Below are 21,125 nucleotides of genomic sequence, written 5' to 3'. Positions count from 1 at the left end.
CAGTTTCCTCATCTGTAAAATAAGGAATATCATACAAAATTCGTAAGACTGTTGTGAGGATTAAGTCAGACATTATATGCGTGGGGACTGCTTATCCTAGCCACTCAGGAAATGGTAACTAAATTTATTGTTAGAAAGAGTTTGCTGATGTTTCTTTAGCCAGTTCTGGTGGAAAGACACTCTTCTTTGCTTTGTGGTTTTGATTCAGTGCTCATTGTAACAATAATCTTGAAATAATGCAAACTATGGGTGAGACCAGTCAGAAGCATCTTGAAAAGGAAGATACACAAGGGTTCTCTTTGCTTGTGTATTTTCTGAGGATGTGGTTATGGCTGATAGCAGTAACCCAACAACCAGCAGAAAAGTGTCATTGGAGCAACAATCAGGGGTCTGAAAATCCAGAATTCAATAATCAAAATGGTTGTAGAAACACGAAGAAGGGTATGAGAGTGGAGTGACATATTCTACCTTTGGTATCAATATTTTAGCCAGTAGCCTTTTAAAAAATTGTATTTTAGACTCATTTATTTCTTTGTTCCCTGAAATATACTGATACCAATTCTTTTCTGTTCAATTCTCATTGTAAGTTTGAAAGCTGTCTGGAATTTCTTTGTTGAAGTGGAAGCAGCCTTTTTAGGATTTCAGCTTTTGCAAGGGGCTCTAATTGTCTTTTTCCTTTTGCTAATTAGTGGTCATAACTGCTCTTTTTCCCCTTTCTCATATCTGACAGGCTATAGCTTGTTTCAGTGTTTGCATCTTGATTCGATTCTTCTTGCTCACTCTCTTGTTTATGACCTTATACTGCTTGCCTGGGACTTTTTAATTGCACTATTTGAACACAAATGGCTTCTGAACTTTTTATTCTTTGCATTTCTGTGACAATAATAAGTAACAGAGTCAAGTTTAACTAAATAAGAAGAATATTGAAAGTTCTCTAGAGCAGAACACAGAATAACACAGCATTTCATTAGTTTTCAACACCCACACTAGAAATCTCACTTGCTGATAATTCTTTTCCATTCCGTTGCTATTCTCTTGCATTCTCAATGTCTGCTATTATTTCAAAGGTGCCAAAATAGGGCAATGATTCCTTCCACAGGGAAATGTAGGGCTGAAAATGAGCTGACTGCTAAGAAAGGGAAAGTACCAGTTATACTAAATATTGAAATTCCACATCAAGCAATAGCAAAGGCCTATTGTCTATATGAGTGCCTATGGTATACTTAGCAATGTATGAAAATGAAAATGAAATATGTCGAAAGTTCCTCTCTTCTCTACATCATCCCGTTTCCTTTCATTCTAGCCAACTGATTATCATCCCCATTTCTCTTTCCTGAAAACCATGAAACTTTAAAGTTCCCAGGTTAGGCTTTCTAGCCCCCCAGAATATGTAGGTACAAAGAAACCGGAGAGCTCGAAGGAGTGGGCCACCAGAGGCAATGCGGTAATGCCACACTGGTGTGTGTGGGCTTTGCAGAAACGGCCCAGAGGCAGGACTGATTGTGAAGGAAGGTACAATTGCCGTCCTCTGTTTTGGCTGAGGAATATGGAGATCTGCCCTAAAACTTGTTTGTTTGATTAATTCTATTTTTTAAAAAGGATATTATCATGATAGCAGGAGAAGGAATGAACATCTGAAAAAAGAGACCCACATGAGCAAAACATTCCAAGCTGTGATCTGGGTTTATGACTGCCTTCTGTATTTCTGAGATTTAAAAATTTTTTTAGTCAGCTGAGGAAAAATATATTTTACAATGATAATGCTGTGTCAAAAATCAGTTTCTGATAAAGATGAAATTCTTTATCTTTATCAATTCTTTATGAATTCCTAATAAAAATGAAAATGTCGGCGGAGCCAGGATGGCGGCGTGAGTAGAGCAGTGGAAATCTCCTCCCAAAAACACATAGAGCTATGAAAATATAACAAAGAAAAATCTTCCTAAAATAGAGACCACAGGACACAGGACAACATCCAGACCACATCCACACCTGCAAGAACCCAGCGCCTTGCGAAGGGGGTAAGATACAAGCCCCGGCCCGGCGGGACCCGAGTGCCCCTCCCCCCGGCTCCCGGTGGGTGGAAAGAAACCGGAGCGGTTTTTTTTTTTTTGGCGAGCGCTTTTTGGAAGCCTTAAAGGGACGGGCCCCTGTTGCTAGGGAGGCAGGGTGGCGGAACCTGTGAGCAGGTGCCTGGGACCGGCGCCTGAGGACAAAGAATATCCTGCGTTTCTCCCTGCGGGACCGGCGGGCGGGTGCCTGAGACCGGTGCCTGAGGACAGAGGAAATCGCGCGTTTTTCCCCTTTTTTTTTTCTCTTTTTGGCGAGCGCTTTTTGGAAGCCTTAAAGGGACAGGGACCCCAGTGCTAGGGAGGCAGGGTGGCGGGACTGGTGAGCGGGTGCCTGGGACCAGTGCCTGAGGACAAAGAATATCCCACGTTTTTCCCTGCGGGACCGGTGGGCGGGTGCCTGAGACCGGCACTTGAGGACAGAGGAAATCGCGCGTTTTCCCCCTTTTTTTTTCTCTTTTCTGCGAGTGCTTTTTGGAAGCCTAAAAGGGACAGGGACCCCGGTGCTAGGGAGGCAGGGCGGCGGGACTGGTGAGCGGGTGCCTGGGACCAGTGCCTGAGGACAAAGAATATCGAGCGTTCCTTCCCTGCGGGACCGGTGGGTGGGTGCTTTTTGGAAGCCTTGAAAGGACAGGGACCCTGGTGCTAGGGAGACAGGGCAGCAGGACCAGTGAGCGGGTGCCTGGGACCGGCACCTGAGGACAAAAAAAGAAAAAAAAAATCTCTTGTTTTTTCCTTTTTTTTTTTTTCTTTCTTTCTGTTCCCTCTCTCATTGTTGCTGTTGTTGTTTTGGTTTGGAGAGTGCTTTTTGGAAGTCTTAAAGGGGCAGGACAGGTCACTTAGACCAGAGGCAGGGAATCTGGGGATCTCTGGGCACTCTAACCCCCTGGGAAGCAGGGAGCACAGAGACCCCTTATGGAGATAAATAGCCTCCTGGCCGCTCCCCCTCCAACGGGGCTCCACCATTTTGGAGGAACAGCCCCAGCCAGGCCAAGCCCACAGCAACAGCGGAGATAAACCCCAAAAAAACTGGGCAGGAAGCAGAAGCCCTGTCTGCGCAAAGCTGCCCAGCACAAGCAACTAGAGGTCGCTATTCTCCCAGGAAAAGGCTACAAACCAACAAGAAGGGAAGCTCTTCCAGCGGTCACTTGTACCAGCTCTGCAAACTATATCTATCACCATGAAAAGGCAAAACTACAGGCAGACAAAGATCACAGAGACAACACCTGAGAAGGAGACAGACCTAACTAGTCCTCCTGAAAAAGAATTCAAAATAAAAATCATGAACATGCTGACAGAGATGCAGAGAAAAATGCAAGAGCAATGGGATGAGATGCAGAGAAAAATGCAAGAGCAGTGGGATGAGATGCAGAGAAAAATGCAAGAGCAGTGGGATGAAGTCCGTAAGGAGATCACAGATGTCAGGAAAGAGATCACAGAAGTGAAACAATCCCTGGAAGGATTTATAAGCAGAATGGATAAGATGCAAGAGGCCACTGAAGGAATAGAAGCCAGAGAACAGGAACGTATAGAAGCTGACATAGAGAGAGATAAAAGGATCTCCAGGAATGAAACAACACTAAGAGAAATATGTGACCAATACAAAAGGAATAACATTCGTATTATAGGGATACCAGAAGAGGAAGAAAGAGGAAAAGGGATAGAAAGTGTCTTTGAAGAAATAATTGCTGAAAACTTCCCCAAACTGGGGGAGGAAATAATCGAACAGACCATGGAATTACACAGAACCCCCAACAGAAAGGATCCAAGGAGGACAACACCAAGACACATAGTAATTAAAATGGCAAGGATCAAGGACAAGGAAAGAGTTTTAAAGGCAGCTAGAGAGAAAAAGGTCACGTATAAAGGAAAACCAATCAGGCTAACATCAGACTTCTCAACAGAAACCCTACAGGCCAGAAGAGAATGGCATGATATACTTAATGCAATGAAACAGAAGGGCCTTGAACCAAGGATACTGTATCCAGCACAACTATCATTTAAATATGATGGTGGGATTAAACAATTCCCAGACAAGCAAAAGCTGAGGGAATTTGCTTCCCACAAACCACCTCTACAGGGCATCCTATGGGGACTGCTCTAGATGGGAGCACCCCTAAAAAGAGCACAGAACAAAACACACAACATATGAAGAATGGAGGAGGAGGAATAAGAAGGGAGAGAAGAAAAGAATCTCCAGACAGTGTATATAACAGCTCAATAAGCGAGCTAAGTTAGCCAGTAAGATACTAAAGAAGCTAACCTTGAACCTTTGGTAACCACGAATCTTAAGCCTGAAATGGCAATAAGTACATATCTCTCAATAGTCACCCTAAATGTAAATGGACTTAATGCACCAATCAAAAGACACAGAGTAATAGAATGGATAAAAAAGCAAGACCCATCTATATGCTGCTTACAAGAAAGTCACCTTAAACCCAAAGATAAGCATAGACTAAAAGTCAAGGGATGGAAAAACATATTTCAGGCAAACAACAGTGAGAAGAAAGCAGGGGTTGCAGTACTAATATCAGACAAAATAGACTTCAAAACAAAGAAAGTAACAAGAGATAAAGAAGGCCACTACATAATGATAAAGGGCTCAGTCCAACAAGAGGATATAACCATTCTAAATATATATGCACCCAATACAGGAGCACCAGCATATGTGAAGCAAATACTAACAGAACTAAAGAGGGAAATAGACTGCAATGCATTCATTGTAGGAGACTTCAACACACCACTCACCCCAAAGGATAGATCCACCGGGCAGAAAATAAGTAAAGACACACAGGCACTGAACAACACACTAGAACAGATGGACCTAATAGACATCTATAGAACTCTACATCCAAAAGCAACAGGATATACATTCTTCTCAAGTGCACATGGAACATTCTCCAGAATAGACCACATAGTAGCTCACAAAAAGAGCCTCAGTAAATTCCAAAATATTGAAATTCTACCAACCAATTTTTCAGACCACAAAGGTATGAAAGTAGAAATAAATTCTACAAAGAAAACAAAAAGGCTCACAAACACATGGAGGCTTAACAACATGCTACTAAATAATCAATGGATCAATGAACAAATCAAAATAGAGATCAAGGAATATATAGAAACAAATGACAACAACAACACTAAGCCCCAACTTCTGTGGGATGCAGCGAAAGCAGTCTTAAGAGGAAAGTATATAGCAATCCAGGCACACTTGAAGAAGGAAGAACAATCCCAAATGAATAGTCTAACATCACAATTATTAAAACTGGAAAAAGAAGAACAAATGAGGCCTAACGTCAGCAGAAGGAGGGACATAATAAAGATCAGAGAAGAAATAAACAAAATTGAGAAGAATAAAACAATAGCAAAAATCAACGAAACCAAGAGCTGGTTCTTTGAGAAAATAAACAAAATAGATAAGCCTCTAGCCCAACTTATTAAGAGAAAAAGAGAGTCAACACAAATCAACATAATCAGAAATGAGAATGGAAAAATCACGACAGACTCCACAGAAATACAAAGAATTATTAAAGACTACTATGAAAACCTATATGCCAACAAGCTGGAAAACCTAGAAGAAATGGACAACTTCCTAGAAAAATACAACCTCCCAAGACTGACCAAGGAAGAAACACAAAAGTTAAACAAACCAATTACAAGCAAAGAAATTGAAACAGTAATCAAAAAACTACCCAAGAACAAAACCCCGGGGCCGGACGGATTTACCTCGGAATTTTATCAGACACACAGAGAAGACATAATACCCATTCTCCTTAAAGTGTTCCACAAAATAGAAGAAGAGGGAATACTCCCAAACTCATTCTATGAGGCCAACATCACCCTAATACCAAAACCAGGCAAAGACCCCACCAAAAAAGAAAATTACAGACCAATATCCCTGATGAATGTAGATGCAAAAATACTCAATAAAATATTAGCAAACAGAATTCAACAGTATATCAAAAGGATCATACACCATGACCAAGTGGGGTTCATCCCAGGGATGCAAGGATGGTACAACATTCGAAAATCCATCAACATCATCCACCACATCAACAAAAAGAAAGACAAAATCCACATGATCATCTCCATAGATGCTGAAAAAGCATTTGACAAAATTCAACATCCATTCATGATAAAAACTCTCAGCAAAATGGGAATAGAGGGCAAGTACCTCAACATAATAAAGGCCATATATGATAAACCCACAGCCAGCATTATACTGAACAGCGAGAAGCTGAAAGCATTTCCACTGAGATCGGGAACCAGACAGGGATGCCCACTCTCCCCACTGTTATTTAACATAGTACTGGAGGTCCTAGCCACGGCAATCAGACAAAACAAAGAAATACAAGGAATCCAGATTGGTAAAGAAGAAGTTAAACTGTCACTATTTGCAGATGATATGATACTGTACATAAAAAACCCTAAAGACTCCACTCCAAAACTACTAGAACTGATATCGGAATACAGCAAAGCTGCAGGATACAAAATTAACACACAGAAATCTGTAGCTTTCCTATACACTAACAGCGAATCAATAGAAAGAGAAATCAGGAAAACAATTCCATTCACCATTGCATCAAAAAGAATAAAATACCTAGGAATAAACCTAACCAAAGAAGTGAAAGACTTATACTCTGAAAACTACAAGTCACTCTTAAGAGAAATTAAAGGGGACACTAATAAATGGAAACTCATCCCATGCTCATGGCTAGGAAGAATTAATATCGTCAAAATGGCCATCCTGCCCAAAGCAATATACAGATTTGATGCAATCCCTCTCAAATTACCAGCAACATTCTTCAATGAATTGGAACAAATAATTCAAAAATTCATATGGAAACACCAAAGACCCCGAATAGCCAAAGCAATCCTGAAAAAGAAGAATAAAGTAGGGGGGATCTCACTCCCCAACTTCAAGCTCTACTACAAAGCCATAGTAATCAAGACAATTTGGTACTGGCACAAGAACAGAGCCACAGACCAGTGGAACAGATTAGAGACCCCAGAAATTAACCCAAACATATATGGTCAATTACTATTTGATAAAGGAGCCATGGACATACAATGGCAAAATGACAGTCTCTTCAACAGATGGTGCTGGCAAAACTGGACAGCTACATGTAGGAGAATGAAACTGGACCATTGTCTAACCCCATATACAAAGGTAAACTCAAAATGGATCAAAGACCTGAATGTAAGTCATGAAACCATTAAACTCTTGGAAAAAAACATAGGCAAAAACCTCTTAGACATAAACATGAGTGATCTCTTCTTGAACATATCTCCCCGGGCAAGGAAAACAACAGCAAAAATGAGCAAGTGGGACTACATTAAGCTGAAAAGCTTCTGTACAGCGAAAGATACCATCAATAGAACAAAAAGGAACCCTACAGTATGGGAGAATATATTTGAAAATGACAGATCTGATAAAGGCTTGACGTCCAGAATATATAAAGAGCTCACACGCCTCAACAAACAAAATACAAATAACCCAATTAAAAAATGGGCAGAGGAACTGAACAGACAGTTCTCCAAAAAAGAAATACAGATGGCCAAGAGACACATGAAAAGATGCTCCACATCGCTAATTATCAGAGAAATGCAAATTAAAACTACAGTGAGGTATCACCTCACACCAGTAAGGATAGCTGCCATCCAAAAGACAAACAACAACAAATGTTGGCGAGGCTGTGGAGAAAGGGGAACCCTCCTACACTGCTGGTGGGAATGTAAATTAGTTCAACCATTGTGGAAAGCAGTATGGAGGTGCATCAAAATGCTCAAAACAGACCTACCATTTGACCCAGGAATTCCACTCCTAGGAATTTACCCTAAGAACGCAGCAATCAAGTTTGAGAAAGACAGATGCACTCCTATGTTTATCGCAGCACTATTTACAATAGCCAAGAATTGGAAGCAACCTAAATGTCCATCGGTAGATGAATGAATAAAGAAGATGTGGTACATATACACAATGGAATACTACTCAGCCATAAGAAGTGGAAAAATCCAACCATTTGCAGCAACATGGATGGAGCTGGAGAGTATAATGCTCAGTGAAATAAGCCAAGCGGAGAAAGAGAAATACCAAATGATTTCACTCATCTGAGGAGTATAGGAACAAAGGAAAAACTGAAGGAACAAAACAGCAGCAGAATTACAGAACCCAAAAATGGACTAACAGGTACCAAAGGGAAAGGAACTGGGGAGGATGGGTGGGCAGGGAGGGATAACGGGGGGGAAGAAGAAGGGGGGTATTAAGATTAGCATGCATGGGGGGAGGGAGAAAGGGGAGGGTGGGCTGCACAACATAGAGAGGACAAGTAGTGACTCTACAACATTTTGCTAAGCTGATGGACAGTAACCGTAATGTGGTTGTTAGGGAGGACCTGATATAGGGGAGAGGATAGTAAACATAGTATTCTTCATGTAAGTGTAGATTAAAAATTAAAAATTAAAAAAAAAAAAAAGAAAGAAAGAAAGAAAAGGGGGATTACTCCTTAACAGGATAAAACTATTGGTAAATCAAAGATCAACGCATGCTTTAAATATCCTTAATGTTGATCACTTAAAGGGTGTCAGATGATCAGCTATGGAGGTACTCTTTTCTGATAATATTCCTTTCTCTTAATTAAAAAAAAAAAAAAAAGCAGTTACTGTGTGCTGACCTCCAATGAGTTCTGCACAGTGGTATAGAGGGCATGTCAAAGTGTGGGCAAAGGGTCTGTTTGTTTCTATGCAGAAGATCAAGGCCTAGCTTGGATACCCAGAAAATGAACTAAGATACGATATGAGGAGGAGCTTCCGGCATCAGCACTCTCTGGAGGACTTGTGCCGGGGGATGATCATCAAAAAGCCTCTACAGGGATCCGGACGATGCTGCGGTTGTGGCTGCATCCAGCCCACCGTCTCCTGGACTTGCCATAGGAATGAGGAGGGAGATGTCTAGGCTGGCATGTGCATACAGTGAGACAACGAATTTGACCGGATCTGTAGTGTTGGAACTCAACCAGGAGTTGGGAGGGGTGCAAGTTGTAGCACTCCAAAATCTCATGACTATAGACTATCTATGGTTAAAAGAACATATGGGATGTGAACAGATCCCAGAAATGGGCTGCTTTAATTTGTCTGATGGTTCAAGTACAGTTGGACAATATCCATCATATCATAGATAAATTTTCACAAATGCCTAGGGTGCCTAAATGGTTTTCTTGGCTTCACTGGAGATGGATGGTAATTATAGATTTGCTTTGTTTATGTCACCGTATTCCTATTATGTTAATATGTGTGTGCAAATTAGTTAGTAGTTTAAAACCTATACATACTTAAGGTACTATACAAGAAGATATGTCAAGGAAATAATCAATCCTCCCATGTTTCCTTCATATGCTACATCTATAGCTTTTCTTCTTCCTTCCTAATTACAACCCTTAAATAGAATTCGTGCCTCATATCGAATTTACCGAGTATCATAATTCCTCCAGGTGGTAAAGATACCTCGAGACAAGTGCTGGGCATAGAAGCCACAAGGCATAAATCTGCAAAGAAGTAAAAAAGCTAACCTTTGCAAACAATATGGCTTCTCTCTCACTTACCAACTTTACATTTCCCTGTATGGCCCCGGAAGATGACTGGTTAGCCAGAGACGGGTAAGATTCCTCAAGGGAGGAACAACCTAAGACAGGCACAGTCGCAGGGGGGCCATCAGGTGAGAATTTGGGGATCAACAGAGGTGAGGCTCAGAACCTCACCCCCCCTGCTTTGAGAGAAATCTTCTGCATCCGTGGATGTCTTGCTGCCCTTGTCTAGCCTGGATTAATACTTAGTCCATAGGCACACACCTGATCATCTGATCATCTACATTTGCTTCTTACAGCACTAAACTATGTTTTCTACCTTTATCTTGCATCTACCTACCACTTCAGCATTTTATTAAAAATAAAAATAATAACAATAGGAGAAATGTGGGATCAACATATAAATCAAGTACAAAAATCAAACAAATATTCATATTTGACCTGATTGTTTATAGGTCATATTGCATGATCAAAACCGAAAGTTTCTGTGATGAATGCCCTTGTACTGTTCACCATGTAAGAATTTATTCACTATGTAAGAATTCGTTCACCATGTAAGAACTTGTTCGTTATGCTTCAGAAGATTGGAGACTGACGAGAATTAGGCTTGAGATGGATTAATGATTGTACATTGAGCGTTGACCCCCCTATACTGAATTTTATTGTTGTTAACAACTATTTGATCAATAAATATGAGAGATGCCCTCTAAAAAAAAAAAAAAAATGAAAATGTCAACATATCTGACTCTCAAAAGTTGAACCAAGATTTTTTTCTTCCCAACATGATTGAGTAAATAGTTTTGAACAAGCCCTATGGTGTTGAAAACAACTATAAAACTGAAAAAGCTATTTGAAACAATTAAGTTATTTGACTATAGGAGGCACAGAACTGTGATCCCTAAGAGAAGGGAAGCCAGCAAGGGGAGCCCCACAACCGGTCCAGTGTTTTCTGGGCTGCGACATAAAGGGAGGAGGAACCCTAGAGGACACTGGCTGTCTCAGAGAGCTGAGGGACACAAATTAAAATGCAGATACGGAGTTGGCTAGGATGGGGGCGGGGGGTGGTACCCACCTCAGCTGCAGAGCATGCCCAATCCATTGTCATGGCCTTTTTGAAGCAACCTGCTAGGTAAGGTTTAAAGGCTAGGCCTGAAATTCTATTGAGCAGTCTAGGCTTCAAAGCTCCCTGTCTGCTAGGTAAGCCAAGGCTTGTTAGGCTATAAAAAGGTATGCGATTCTGATACATGCTACAGTGTGGATGAACCTTGAAAATTACATTCAGTGAAAGAAGCCAGACACAAAAGGTCACATATTGTAAGATTCCATTTCTAGGAAATGTCCAGAAAAAGCAATCTGTACAGACAGAGAGTAGATTGATAGCTGCTAGAGACTGGGGAAAGAGGAACATGGGGAGTCACTGCTAATTGGTACGGCTTCTTCGGGGTGATGAAGATGTTCTGGAACTAGATGGTAGTGATGACTACCCAACATTGTGAATATACTAAAAACCACTGGACTGTACACTTTAAATGAACTTTGTTATGTGAATTGTATCTTTAAAAAAAGACTTTTTTTTAGTAGTATAGAAATAAAATAATTGATACAAGTTCCCAGACCACTGCAGCCATTATCAGACTAGAGTTTCCATTAACTCCTTCCTAAAAGCCATTGCTGGCGTGACCTAATTTTTACTATAGAGAATATTGTCATTGTATGCATAAAAATTCTGATTCTTTCCAATGTCTGTTTCAGAGAGACTAACTGCTTTCTCTTCCCACCTACACACAAGAGGATGGTGCAGTGTTACTTGTATAAACTCCGCCACAGCAAGAGGTTATTATTTTTTTTGAACTTTAATAATTAAATCTGGATTCTAGTCTGCTTAATGCAGAGTACTTACAGTGTTTCTGTGTTCTAACACTTGTATTTTTACTTTGGTGATGTTGGCATTCGTTTGTGGAATTCAGTCACCAATTCAGCTACCAAAGAGACTTTAAAGAATGTTCTGTTCCAGGTGTGACCATTAAAATAGCAAATTGTGTTCGTTCTCCACATATTCCCATCATTTTAGCCTAGAAAAAACTTCCTATGAAAAGTGAATTTTTATTTTACAGTTTCTAGGAAGATTGTTCAAATAATAGGAAGCCTAAGACCAACTGTGCCTGAAAAGTACTATATAAATATGACTTTTAGTAAAACACAGTATATTTTTATCCTTAATGTGACCTGAAAGACAAGGAAAACACCCTGTGGAATGAACATTAGACTGACTATTAAAAGACTACATCTAGTCCTACATTTGTGGCTACCTAATTTGTGGGAGTCACAATGGTTCTGGGCCCCAATTTCTCATCTCTTACATAAAGGGACTAAATCAGTGGTTTTCAGGGTTTTTTTTTAACTGGTTTGTTAGGATTCTCCAGAGAAACAGAACTAGTAAGATAAGTATAGAAAGAGAGGTGGAGGAAGGATTTATTATAAGGAATTGGGCTCACATGGTTATGGAGGCTGAGAAGTCCCAGGATCTTCAGCCAACAAGCTGGAGACCTGGGAGAGCCAGTGGGGTGCATTCCAGTCTGAAAGCCGAAGGCTCAAGACCCAAAATAATCCAATGTTTCTATCTGAGTTTCAAGTCAGAAAAAGACCAATATCCCAGCTCCAGCAGTCAGGCAAGAAGAGTTCTATTTTATTTATGCGAGAGCCAGCCTTTTTTGTTCTAAATTCAGAACTTCAGCTTATTAGATGATGCCCACGCACATCAGGGAGGTAATCTGCTTTACACAGACTACTGGTTCAAATGCTAATCTATCCAAGAACACCCTCACAGACACACTCAGGGAAATGTTTGACCAAATTATTTGAGAATCCCATGGCCCAGTCAAGTTGACATATAAAATTAACCATCACAACTGGGTAACCCTTTCTTCACATAGCATTTTTTGCAGAAGACAAGTGTGTGAAACAAATGAAAAGGTGCTATACCTGTTGGAAGATATATTGTAGGGTCACCTCCATGCCCTCTCCTCATCCTGTGATGAACTCCGGGGTGGATGCAGAATAAGAGGTAGGCCAGCCACTTGCCCAGGTGCTAATCTTTAACGGAGCACTAGAAACCTTAAACATCAGAGGAAAAGAAATAATTGAAGTAGACTGTTGTTTTTGTATCAGTGTCCACCTTCTATCTCCCCTGGTGATTTGTTTAACTGAGACTTAAGGCTGCTTTGACTAAAGACTATATAGCCTAGGCACCCTTGTGACTGAGTATTGGCCAGAGGATGAGATTAATGTGTGTGCAACTCAAGATTCTGTCCTTAAAGTGAAAAGACACACCTATGCCTTCCTCCTTCCCCATTCCCACTGGCTGGAATACAAGCATGTTGTTGAGTCATTGTGGATCATATGGATGAGCACACCACCACACAGCTGGTGGGTCAACAAGAGAGAATGAGTCTAGGCTCCCAGTGATCTTGCAGAACACAGCTGCTAGACCAGCACAGATTTTTCCATGTGAAAGAAAGAAACTTCCATTTCATTTTTGCCATTTCTATTTTGTGTCTCTGTTAAATGAAGCTGAAATTATATCTTAACATAAAAGATGAATCTTTAAGAATTTCTCTAAAGGGGAATAATATGGATGTTTAGAATAGAGACATGAAGTCCTTAATAAAGAGCATGCTTACTGGAGACTTTTTATATCTGTGAGGTAGGCACATTGAGACAGTGCTAGACTGCTTGGTTCAAAAGAGCAAAGGCTGATAATGAACATGAGTTATCCAGCCCCTATCACTGAACAGAGATAAAGTAATTATACAAAAAAAATTTTATATTTGTCCTCATGTTAGCCATTTAGTTTTATTCATTGCTTTTGAGTATCCAACTGGTTGTGTTTTCCTTCTACCTAAAGAACTTCCTTCAGCATTCTATAGTGTGAATGAGTCTGTTTGCAAAGAATTCTCTTAGCTGTCATTTTAATGAGAGCATTATTTCACCTTCCTTGTTAAAGGATATTTTTCATAGATATAGAATTTGTACTTGACAGAGTATTTTCCTTTCAAGACTTTAAAGATACTATTCCATTGCTGTCTTCTCCATAATTTCTGGAGAGAAGTTAGCTGTCATCATAGTTTCTAGCTGATAAGTTAGAAGTTAGCTATTATCACTATTCTCTTGCATGTGATGTGACTTTTTCCTCTGGCTGCTTTTAAGATTTTTTTCTGTCTTTGGTTATCAGCAGTTTGATTACAATGTGTCTAGGTATGTCTTCATGTTTGTCTTCTTTGAGATTAAATTCCTTGGTTCTGTTCGTTGATGTTTTTCACAAAACTTGAGTAACTTTTTACTAATGTTATAACCACCCTGGCCTCAAGACTATTCCTCAAATAAGCCAACCTCCTTCATTGTCTTTGTAATACTCTTCAGTACAAATGTCAACTTTTCAAGGGAGTCTCCCCTGGATACATTATCACCCTTTAACCTTTTATTCTGCACTATTTTTCATAAGATTTTCCACCACTTAACATTATATTATGTTTTTTTGTTTGTTTTCTATTGCCTTCACTCACTAGAATTCTACCCTTATAAGAGAAAAGACTTTATCTCATTCATCATTGTATCATCTATAACAATGCCTGGCAAGCTGAAGCATTCAATACACATCTGTTGTCTGTTCATTAATACCTTAATGCATAGTTCTCTCAATGATTTAATATATCCTCCTAAATTAGTTTCCTGGAAAGACAAATTATTTTGCGCTCTAAAATCATGAGAGGCCCTTCATAGTGAAAGATGGAAACATCTTTGTAAATACTGATGGCTTTTTTGACTGTGGTCTTTAACTCTTTTCTGTGGTCATATAAAAGAAAATTTGCCCGTGATAAGAGGTAGGAAAATCTACTCAGAAAATTTTTGTAAGCAGTATACTCATACCTGCCTCCTTATTGCACTCACAAGTCTATGAATCTGCAGCCAATCAAAAAGAGAGAAAATCTTTTCAGAAATTCCTGTATCCACGTCCAGTGGCTGACTGACTTGTAACTACTATTCTAATGCAGAGAGACAGCCATGATAAAAATGGATTTCAAGAATGAATATGTCATTGAGTGAGAAATACTGCCATAAATACCCCCATTTTCTTATCTAATAAAAACAAGAGAAATTTTGGATAACCAAAACTAGCTCAGCTCAATGCAACTAGGAACACTTCTTGAGCAGCCACTATGTAACATGTGCCATGAAAGAGGAAGGGGGAAAAAATGACTATTTTACATTAAAGTAGATTGTCCAGTGTGGTTAAACCTTAATACACAATATATTTAGTTATTCTGATGGTTTAGTGACTTATCACTGAAATTAAATCTCCTCACCAGAAATAGCCCAGCTTATGATCTGATTGGTCCCAGCTCCTTCCTTTCCTCTCACCCTCTTGCTTCCCCTCCACCCACAACAATAAGCCAAGGATCATCAAAACCCTGAAAATTTGACCTCTCCCTAAAATTGATCAGCTCACACAAGCAAGCACAGATCTCCTTCTGAACTTTACCGTTGCTTATAAACATCTTATGCACAAATGCTCTAATATTGTTCATCAAACTGGGAAAAGCTTTAACATTTATTCCAAATAAATAAAAGCCCAAAGAGGGGGAGGAGGAAAAGAGAGAGGGAGAAGAAAGAGGAAAAGGAAGAGAATGAGGAGCAATAGGAGTGGAAGAAGGTAGAGGAAGAAAAGACTAGCAAGTCAGCCTCTGATAAGGGAAATGGAGTAGTGAAAATTATTCCTATTTCTTCTCACCTTCACCAAGTTAACACTTCCCCGCTTCTCAGCCTTCAATGTAATTGTTACTTTCACAGGGAAGCCTTCCCTGTTAGACCACAAAACAGGTTTCAACAAATTAAAAAAGATTGTTTCATATAAAGTATCTTCTTCAACCACAATGGAGTGAGAAATCAACAAGAGAAGGAGAGCAGGTCAGTGGGGATCAGCAGAGTGTCAGGGTACAAGGGCGAAGTGATCTTTCTCAAAATTACGAACTTCTGTTCTCTGAAAGAATGTTAAGAAAATAAAAAACAGGTCACAGACTGGGAGAAAATACTTGCAAATCACAGATCTGATTAAGGACTTTTATCTAAAATATGTATTTTTTTAAACTTTCAAAACCCAGAGTAAGAAAAACATCACAAATAAAAATGGGCAAAATATTTGAAAATGGGCAAAATATTTGAACAGACACTTCAACAAAGAATATATACTGATGGTGAATAAACATATGAATATATGCTCAACATCACTGGTCATTCAGTTAAGCAACAACATGTCAATACACACCTGTTAGAATGGCCAGAATTGAATAGTGTTGGTGAGGATGTGGAGGAACTTGAATTTTCATACACTGCTGGTGAGAATAGTACAACTACAGATCTTCCTCTACTTACAATGGTACTATGTCCTGATAAACCCACTGCTAAGTTAAAAAATATCAAGTTGAAAATATATTTTAATATACTTAACCTACTGAATATCATAGCTTAGCCTACCTTAAACATGCTCAGTACATTAGCCTACACTTGTGCAAAATCATCTAATACAAAACCTATTTTATAGTAAAGTGTTGACTATCTCATATAATTTATTGAATATTGTACTGAAAGCAAAAAACAGAATGGTCATATGGGCACAAAATGGTTGTAAGTGTATCAGTTGTTCGCCTCCCTGATCGTGTGGCTGACAGGGAGCTGCAGCTCACTGCTATTGCCCAGTGTCACAGGAGGATCATACCACTCACCGCCAGCCTGGGAAAAGATACACATTCAAAATTGGAAATACAGTTTCCACTGAATGCATATCACTTTTGCACCACTGTAAAGTGAAAAAATTGTAAGTTGAACCATTGTGGACCATCTGTATTTTGGAAAACTCTTTGGACGTTTCTTAAAATGTTGAAAATACATCTAGCATATGACCCAACCATTTCTCTCCTAGGTATTTACTGAAGAGAAATGAAAAGAATGTCCACACACAGACTCACATAGGAACGTTCATAGCAGCTTTATTTGTAATACCCCAGACCAAAAAACAACCCAAATGCCCATCAGCAAGTGTCTTAGTCCATTGGGCTGCTATAACAAAATACCAAATACTGAGTAGCTTATAAACAATGGAAATCTATTTCTGGCAATTCTAGATGCTGGAAGTCTAGGATCAGGGTGAACACAGCCAGGTGCTGTCCTCCTTCCAGGTCCTCCTCCTCTAGCAGATCTCTCATTGTATCCTCAGGCACAAGTTCTCTGGGGCCTCTTTCATGAAAGCACTAAATCCACTCATAAAGTCTCTGTCTTTATGATGTAACCACTTTCTAAAGGCCCCACTTCCTAACATCATCACTTTGGCATTAGGTTTTCAACATACAAATTTTGGGTAGACACAAACATTTAGACCAAAGCAATAGGTGAGTGGAGGAACAAAGTATGCTATATAAATACAGTAGTAGAATACTTAATGATAAAAATGAATGAGCTTGTGATACATGCAAAAACAGGTGAACCTCAAAATAATTGTGCTATGAAAAAGGCCAGAAAAAAAGTGTACATACTCCATTTATATAAAATTTTAGAAAATGCAAACTAAAATAGTGACAGAAAGACCAATTGTTGCCTAGAAATGAGGGAGGTAAAAAGGGAAGGAGGTAGGAATTAAAAAGGAATACAAGGAACCTTTGGTAGTGGTGAGTATATACTCATCTTGATGGGAATGATGGTTTCATAGATACAGTCGTATGTTAAAATTTATGGGTAGTATACTGTATTTCAAGGATGCCTTAAAATAAAGCCATTAAAGAAGTAACCACGTTTTCCAAAACAAATTAGTGCAAAAAGTGTCACTGCTTGACATTTTTGTACATCTGTTTCATGTCATGCTTAATAAAAGACAGCTGGAGTCTCATGTCTGCTTGCTGCCTTCAGTTTATTATATCATGTTGTTTTTAGTTAAAAAATATAGAGAAAATCTATCTTCACACCAGTATATAGTTGAAAAAAGAGAAATATTTTAATATCCTTTTCAGATAATTGTGGATATTCTTCCTTAACCACATCAAAACTTGACAAGTGGTAGTTTCTTAAAGGTTAGTTGCAGTGTGGAATCTGAAACTATGCTAACTTATTTTTCATATGCTGTTATATTAATATCCTTTGACCCACTTTATAGTTTGAATAACTCTTTTTCCACACATGGTGTTATAACAACATGGTCATTTGGAAAACACTGGCTCACTGAGTTACACAGATCTTTCAAGTGTCAACACATTTCATTACATATACATGTATTTCCATAATATATCATTGATCTTATCAAAAAGTCTTCAAGTATTGGAAAGCTGTCAAACTCACTATCGTGGATACAAGTTAGTGGTGGGTACAAAATTATAATTTTCAGTTGAAAACCCAAATTTTATAATTGCCAACAATACTTTTCGTTGTTTCTCCTGAAATGACATCCTCATTTCATTCATTTTCTAGAAAATGTCTGCCAAATATTCAAATCTAAGTAACCATAGTTTCTATGTCAGTCATTCTTTATAAAATGGTTTTCCTTAGGGAAAGTGGCTAGTTCAGCTACCAACTCAACATTTTCACCAGGGCTTTTCTTTGAGACAACCATTACACTTTGGTTTGCAACAAAAGTGCTTTATGCATATTTCCCTTTTCATCACACCAAATATTAACAAGTCTTTTACTCAAGGGTTGAGATTTAATATAGTTTTTACATCAAGAACATTCTTAAGTAAAATTGGTAATTCTTCTTTCTACGTGCACAGGGTGAATCAGACATTAGGTGCAGTGTTAATAGTACTGATTGGTGGCATTGCTTTAATTTGTGCTACCTCAGCAGCAATTTTACCCACCATTGTTTTTGAACTATCAGTCCAAATGTTAACACAGTGAAAAAGGGCCTCCAGGTCCCCCATGGGTCCATAGGCCCCACTTTGGCAACTGCTTCCCTAGATTAATTACAACTCTTTGTGACTGACCCACAGCATCCTGCTTAGAAATCAGTGTGCCCTTGACAAGAGCAGCCAGGCTTCAAGAGTCCCACCTCATTCATCTCATAACTATTTACTGTGTGCTTACTCTGGGCCAAGTCCAATTCTAGGCTCTGGCAATAGAGTGAATGAAACATAAGCCTTGGCCCTTTACATTTTATATTCTAGAAAGGAGAGACAGACAATAAACAGCAAAAAGTAAATATTTAGGATGCCTTTTGGTGGTAAGTGTTATGGAGAAAAACTAAACCCAGGAGAGAGAGTGCTAGGAGGGAGGCTTTTTAAAATAAAGTATCAGGGAAAGCCTTCTTGATAAGATATTTGAATAAAAATGTAAAGGAAGCGAAAAAGCTGACTATGAAGCCATCCTGGGGGAAGAGCGTGTCGCGCAGAGAGACGAGCAAATGCAAATGCACTAGGATGCTTGGCATGCTGGAGGTACCACCAGGAGGATGTGTGGCTGGAGGACAGCAAGCAAGGAGAGAAGCAGATGTACTATCAGAGATGAGGAAGACAGGAACTGCTGGCTCTTGGGCAGTGACCTTTGTCAGTAAATTATTACAAAATACAAGTATACACATGGAATATAAAGATATGAGGGAGTTATTAAAATCTTCCAAGAACCTCCAGTTTTGAAAACCGATGCAAAGCAAATATCCACAGACTAAGAAATTAAAACTTAAAGATCACTACATTTGATGAAAAAGAGCACCATTTCCATTTAAGCTTCAGTGAGCCAATTATTAATGAGGAAGACAATTTTTAATGAATTTTCCTGTGTTGAATATACAGCAACAGCATGAATAAACCGGCATTTTGAGTTACATACATTATCATGAAGCCACTTTCAGTTTCTTACACTACCTCCACAAGTTACAGGAACTGTCCGAAGAAACATTAAAATGTTGTATAAATTTATGCTTAACATTAAATTAAACTTACACAAAGCAGATTTGTGTGAAGAGTTAAATCTTTATAGAAAAATTACTCTGTTAGGATCATTAGCTCTCGATGTACTAAAAGTTACATTTTGAAAGAATGTATAAAAATGTATGCCAGTGCGGTTACAAACTATAAAATAATAAAAACTCCAGTAACAGTTATGTCAGCAGAAAAAACCCTCAAAATTAAAAATGAACAAAAATTATTTGCAATATTGCACTTGCCAAGAGCAACAGATGTCTCTTCCAATTATAGCAATTAAAAGTAAAGTTGCTAAATCTAGATTTTAATGAGCTAATAAATAAATTTGCAGAAAAGTGAACCAGAAAAGTCTTATGATCAATCAAGACATTATATTAATAAAGTATTATTATGTATTGTAATATGTCATAAAAATATGACATTAAAACATTTTTTTTGCAGCTTGCAAGTTTATGTAGTTACTCATATATCACTCTTATCCCTGTTACATTTTATAAGTAATAAAGTATTTTTAATGGAAAACAGTCTTTGTAACTATAACAGCAATTTTACTCCCGGGTTTCTTAACAAAGGGCACCTGAAAAGAAGCCTGATGAAGCTTCAGCTGGGGCTCTGTGTCCTCTGACCAGAAGCAGACTCTCCACATTGTCCACAAACCAACCAATGCAGAGAGGAATCAGGCCTTTATCTTCAGATGCCAGCCTAAATTAACAATGAGTGATGCATCATGGGGATATTCTGGCTTCTTTACTGGCAATCCTAGGACATTTCAAAATTATTTTGTTAAGGATATCGATTTCAGTGTGAGACTAAAAGAAACAGTTGATTATCACACATAGCTTACTTAACTATGACCACATTCATCTCAGAGTATGCATGTCTTTTCCATACAAAAGTAGTTTCACTGAAGACCAGTATAAATGTCATCAGCTGCAGTTAAAGTGTAATGAGGAAATTTATTCATAAGGCCTACAGGTTCCAGCTGGAGTCTAAGTGTGAGCCAGACAAGGCTGGACATATCTGGCAAATTGGTGAGATAGGTCTGCGGAATGTGGCCTGTCTGGAGGACTGAAGGCCTCCCAGGGAACTAATCCTGAGGGAGGAAGGCGCTGGATAAAACCAGCTGGGCTCAATAAAATGTCTGTAGTGTCTAGAAAGAAGGGGTGGCTATATAGAGCATGGTGATTGTAACTGGGCCCCCTTCCTGGTACAACCCCACAGCTGGGGGCCAGTACTAAAGAGAACAATGTGAAAGCTATAACAGTTACGGGACTAAAGTGTGTAACTGGGGCACAAGCAGCACTAGTATGAGCACCTTTAACAGAGAGTTAACGGAAGCACACGGTGTAAGTGCAGACAAGCCCACAGTGAGAGAGATGGAGGGGCATGCTCACCTTCTTCAGGCTGTTCTCCAAGCAGCCTGAAGAATCTTAGGAAAATGATCAAATAATCAGAGTTCTTCCTAGAACCTTTCAGATAGATCTAAGGACATGGTTTATCTGTGATAAGATCTTGCG

The 21,125-nt window shown here is 39.1% G+C and overlaps 1 long non-coding RNA gene across 1 annotated transcript in view; it reads right to left on the bottom strand.

The window, feature by feature from the left end:
* The window catches only part of LOC118968428 (uncharacterized), a 62,828-nt gene extending 42,568 nt beyond the window's left edge, over positions 1-20,260 (bottom strand). The window contains exons 1-2 of the long non-coding RNA XR_012131154.1: positions 20,186-20,260; positions 12,632-12,763 (exon numbers count right to left, since the gene is read on the bottom strand). This is a non-coding gene — a long non-coding RNA (uncharacterized lncRNA). The remainder of the gene's footprint in view (positions 1-12,631; positions 12,764-20,185) is intronic.
* Between the last annotated feature and the right edge of the window lie 865 nt (positions 20,261-21,125).

The sequence above is a fragment of the Manis javanica genome, chromosome 5 (genome assembly GCF_040802235.1).
Source record: "Manis javanica isolate MJ-LG chromosome 5, MJ_LKY, whole genome shotgun sequence".
Taxonomy (NCBI): domain Eukaryota; kingdom Metazoa; phylum Chordata; class Mammalia; order Pholidota; family Manidae; genus Manis; species Manis javanica.
Note: the sequence above shows the minus strand (reverse complement) of the source record. Positions and strands in the feature narration are given on the sequence as shown.